This window comes from Furipterus horrens, unplaced genomic scaffold (assembly GCF_987537825.1).
Source record: "Furipterus horrens unplaced genomic scaffold, mFurHor1.1.pri manual_scaffold_1, whole genome shotgun sequence".
NCBI lineage: Eukaryota > Metazoa > Chordata > Mammalia > Chiroptera > Furipteridae > Furipterus > Furipterus horrens.
In genome coordinates, this window is record NW_028327171.1 from 144,108,601 (window position 1) to 144,114,600 (window position 6,000).

Here is a 6,000-nt window from a genome sequence, read left to right on the forward strand (position 1 = left end):
CCTCAAGTCCTGTCCCCGTCCCCAGGCTGCAAACTGCAGCACCGGCCCCCATCCCTGCCTGTACACCTGTGTGCGTACCACCCACCCACCTGGGGTCCCTACCGAGTCTGCAGTTCCGATGCAGCTTTTCTATATGTGCCCCGCTCCATGGCTCAGTTCTGCCCCTTTGTTTGGTGGAACCCTGGCGGGAGCACCCAAAACAGAGAGCTGTCAGCCCAGAGTTGCCAGCCAAGGGAGTCCCCACCTAGATTCAATTCCTAGTTTCTCACAGTCTGGGCTGTTCATTGTCTTCCCGCACCTCCGGCTATTTCAGCCAAACCTGGCTGACTTCCTCTGGGACTTTGCTGGTCAGTGCTCCCTTGGCAGGGGAAACCTCCAAGCAGTTCCGGACTAATGAGCCAGTCAGTAGCTGCCCTTTACGGGTATGGTGAGGCAGAGGCTCTGGGTTGGGAGGCCTGGGGGCTCAGCCTGGTGACTCAGCCTGGAGAATGAGACCAAACTTTCTGCCCTCCTTCATGCTGCTCCCACACTCTCTTCCCTGTTCATGCTGTCTGAAATCTGCACTCACTCACTCCTCTCTGTGTTTGCACTCCAAGTCTTCCTGCGATGGGAGCAAGCAGACAATACCATTAACTACTCAACCACCATCTTTTCTTCCTCTATAAATATTAACAATTTTTAAATATGGATGAAAGATACACAGAAACTCTGACAATTTTTCACACTGTTTTTGCAAATTTTCTGTAAATTTGAAATAATTGCAATATAAAAAACAAAAATATACACATAATAGTGGAAGATTAAGAATAGATACATATAAAAATAAAATTATCTTATTTCAAAATATTCATATCTCATTCATATTAAGAAAAATAGATATATATTACTTCACCTCTCAGATACATGGGAATAATAAATACTGCTGACTGGCTTGTTGAGGAAGCTTTAGGAGGTAGAATGAGTCTTCTGTGTATGCCTCTGATCTCACACCTCAACCCTGCTCTGTACCTCAGCTAGCTGACCTATGTGAACAGCATCAGGGTTCTCATTTACCCTCTCACCATCTGTTAAATTTGTTAAATTTGGGTGATGGGTAATAGTTGCAAGACATAAGAGGAAGAGATGAGAGTATAGTCTAAATATATATGCCCCAGCTTCTGGCTGGCTGCCTCCTTGACTAAAAATCACGGCCCAGTAAGGCAGTCCTTTCCATACATCCTCTCTGTCTTTGTTACCTGCAACTGTTCTCATCGTTTGCCTTTTCTGGACTTGTGAAGATAACCTCATCCCCTTATTAGACCCAGGATATTACAGCATGTCTCGGAGTTTCTCTATATCCTGCCCATATTTTGTAAACAGCCTATTTATTCAATCTTTTTCAAATTACACAATTGATCCATCAATATCCTGCTGGGCTCCTAAGGATACATTGACATCCTCAAGAATTTCTAGTTGTAGTAAAAAAATAGTACAACTTTAGTTGGGAAAAATTAAGCAATATCTATATAAATTCTGAATATTAATATATAGGTCCACTGGTCCAACACTATCAAATCTAGATACTCATTACACACATATACATACATACACACAACCATCATACTGCAAAGGACAAATATTCATTGTAGCTTTATTTATAATATAAAATATTGGAAACCCTCTAAATATCCATAAGTAGAAGACAATTCTAAAATAGAATATTTTGTAGCCACTAAAAGAATTAAGCAACTCTTCATATATAATATGAAATAATCTTCAAGGTATAATGTTAAAGACAGAATTAAAAGTGTAGAACCATGTATTATTATGCTTCTATTTGTGTAAAATATATGTGTGAGCATATATATATATATATATATATATATATACACACATTTATAAATAGAGACAATGACCATATTCACATATGCTTATAAACACTATATATGCATATATTATCAGGAAAAATCTCATGAAGTGACTAGAGTGGACATATATAGAAAGAAAATCGAATAGCTGAATGGCTGGAGGTAGTATGGGAAGGGTCACAGATGAAAAAATACTAATCTTTATTTTGGAATTTTTGAGTTTTGTACTGTGTACATGTGTTATTAATAAAATAACTGAAATTGAATTTTGCTTGCAGAGTGCCTACATGGACATTTTTTAATGTTCTTAGGGGAAAAAAAAGAAAGCCATCAGGTGAAGTTAATAATCAACTTTGATTCAATTCAGGCTGTTTTAATGAGAAAAATCTTGGGAACTTAAAAATACAAACCTGTAGATAAGGGGATTAAGTGGACTACCCGTGATGGGATATGGAAATGAATGCAGTCATGATGCTGACCCCTCTGAGCATAGCTTAGTGGTGCAATAACTTTTTTCCAGCATATGCATTATACAATGTCAAGTTCAGCTCAATGAATACAGTATGTGTTGATTCTATGTGAAAGTCAGGTGTGAGGTGGGAAAGCAGAAACAAAAATTCTAATAGATGTAACATTGAAGTAGGAGATATTTGAAGTACATTGAACTGAATGACATTCAGGCTCAGGATTAACCTATCTGGGAACTGAAGCATGGGCCTCAGGTAGGTAATACCTCATAGACACACAGGCCCACATAGCAGACCCTACTGTTTTTGCTGTGACTGTCTTGCAAAGAAAGCACTCTGTAAACATTGGTTGGTTGAGCAAGGAACAATAAGAAAAACTACTACCATGGGACCAGGTCCAAAGGTAGGCTGAATCTATAATTTTGGCCAAAGGATTGCAGGATACAAAAACCCATGAAATGTATCTGCAAATTAGAACAGATGGGATGTAAGCTACACCTTGCAGTATGGTTAGACTTCGGATAAGGTAAGAGAAGCAGACTATTTTCCAAACCCTAGAAGTATGTGTATAGTATCATTGCTAGTTACTCTGAGGAAGATTTAGTCTACATAGTAAAGAGCTCATGTTCTGTTGTTTTGAAATTTCTCTTTTCTCTTCCTTGAATTTCTTTTGCACATTTTTATTTTTCTACATCTTAGATACCTTTAAGGGTCTAGTTGGTCCGAAAAGTGTAAATATAAAATTTATTATTTTTTTCAGCAGAAAACAAAATAACTTTTGCAGCTATGATAAAAACTAGGAGTAGTCAGGGAAAGATAACACAACAAAAAGATGCTCTATATAAAAAAGCATTTTTCCTTCTGAGTTCTTTCTATAAAGAATTACAAATCTCATTTAAGATGGCTTTTATGGCACTTTTTCCAAATCTTAGGATATACATGAATCTACCTAAGAAGCACAAGGTTTAAATCACTAATATTTTATGAATGGCCAAGAAATTAAATCTTTTTTCAGATAAAAGAATAAATCTAGAAAGTAAACTAAAATTACAACTTAATGCCCTGGGAGATAAATTATATGTAAAACTATGACCACCTGACCACCACAATCTGCACGTGCCCTTACTGTTACAGAAGGGGGGTGTCCAAAACCCCCAGAGCTGAGACTGGGGGATGGGGAGAAGGAAGCAGCTTTCAGGATGCCTTCACATGCCTGAGGCTAGTGGTTGGTGTCTTTGTTATGCAAATGTATTTAGTGCATCCAAACACTGGGAAGATACGAGGGGTCTTGGACCGGGGGATGGTATGGAAAAAGCACACAGAGCCTGCATGAGGTTCTGTGAATGGTCAGAACTGGGGACCATGCCGACTGCATCACAGAACGCAGTCAGGGATTTAAAAATAAATGGCAGACATTTTAATGGGACTGACCATGTGGTTTTGAAAAGGAAAGTTCTCCATATAGTTTGCAAGGAGGGCAGAGGTTCTCCATACTATTTTGAGAGGGGACACACACACCATACTGCTTTGAAAAGAAGGGTTCTTCATGTGGTTTGGAGAAGGTGCTCTCCATGCAGATTAGAAACGGGGGACACCATGCTGCTTTGAGAAGGGAAGGAACACCATGCAGTTTTGAGACACACCTTGTGGCTTGGAGAAGGGGGAATACCTTTGTGGTTTTGGAAAGGAAAGGCTGGGAATCCACACAGCTCTGGATTAAAAGCTGGTGGACACCATAACACAGACAAGGCCTCCCCAATCAGAATTGAATGATTGGCAGCTATCAGTAAAGATGAACTATGTCTAGGAAGTAGGGAAACGATTTCTCTAACTTTTCTAAAACTAGCCTGGTTTGAGGGAGGAGGAAGAAATATGTGTTTGTGAGTGTTTTAAAGAACATAAGACTTAACGGCAGAAATCTGAAAATAATCTAAATCTATATAACTGTTAAATAAACAATTCATTTTCTTTTCACTAAACTCTAGTATTGAGAGTTATAATTCTGGCAGCGAGTGCTAGGTTTCAATTGGGGCAGCCCAAGTGTTCTGTAACACTACTGCATGTTCTTCCTCCACTTCCACAGATACCGCTGTACAAAAATATGACCCAATGCAATATTCAGGTTTTTTAAAATCTTCATTGGAGAGTATACTTATCAATTTTTGAGAGAGGGAAAGGGAGGGAGAAAGAGAGGAAGAGAAACATCAATGTGAGAGAGAAACATTGATTGGTTGTCTTTCATACATTCCCCAGCTGGGGAGCAAACCTGCAACCTAGGCATGTGCCCTGACCAGGAATCAAACCACAACCTTTTGGTTTGTGGCTTTGTGGGATGACACCCAATTTACTGAGCCACTCTGTCCAGGGCTAATATTAAATTTTAATACTTTAAGAGACAGGGACCTTTTCATTCACAGACACTCTTTTATTTTCCCACATATAAATAGCATTTGCTGGTTTGTGAACTTTTTTTTTTTTTTTGCTCAAAACATTTCTTTTTACCTGGAATTCTGGAACATATCAATAAAGTAGTAGCCAAAGCAAGGTCTCAGAGGAACTGTACTCAAAGCAAAGGTGCTAAAAATAACTTCGGTGTCTTATCTTAGCCTTCTCCTTTCTTTTAAAGATATATCTAGAAAACTTGCTGCCTGAAAGGATATAGCTGTTCAAAACTTACCAATGCTTCAGTAAAAACTGCATTTTGATCTGTGAGGGCCACCTTTTTTTTAATAAAAATTATAGGCTTATTTTCCTCATGACAGTTTCATTGCATTTGTTGGGTTGTAAACCATGTAAAGCTCAGCAATAAAATGACTGCAATCTGTACAAGTAATAGCAAGCATGTCTCATAAACAAGATAAGTTGTGCCTTGCCAATATCGCTACACTTCATAAATATGAACTCAAGTCTGTTTTGTGTTTTCTACATCAGTAGCATAGTTTTATTTTAATTAAACACAACATATAAAATATTCATTTATGAAACAAACATCATTGTTTTTAAAAGATTATATTAAATTGAATTATACTGCTCTTTGCCATAAAGCCATGCACAAAAGAACCATTCTGAATTTTAAGTGGATTGATACAATTCAAGTGTCCATCAATTAAAAACTATATTAGGAGCACAGTAATGCTACCATGAATAAGTGTGCCATTTATATTTCCTGATAATATAAGTGCTTATATGAACTCATTCCAATTTCTATACACTGGGCATTTCGGCTGTGCTAGTAATTAAGAAACTATAATATTTGCAGGGGAAAGGTAGACGCTGCCAGAGGCATTTCATACAGCAGATTTCAGTGTTTCATTTTATCAGTGACAAAATTATTTGTCACATTTTGTTAGATCTGATCCGAATAACTTTGATAAGCCAAATAAAGAGCCCTTGAAGGTGATTTCTATTCAAAACCTCGCTGCATAAAGGGAAAAGCACAGAACTAGAAATAATGAGTTATGAGTTTTGTTCTTAGCTCTGAAGCTAGCTGGCTGTGTATCAATTGCCTCTTTGCAATCTTTAACTTACTGATTTCACTATTGTCTCCCAAACACAGGAAGATGCAGGCTTTGCGGGTGGCCTAAACAGGGAGGCATTTAAAGAAAAGAGTATAAAATTACAAATACAAAAATAGGTATAAAAGTAAATATTTCCTCTGAATGAAACAAGAAACTGTAGTGAATAAC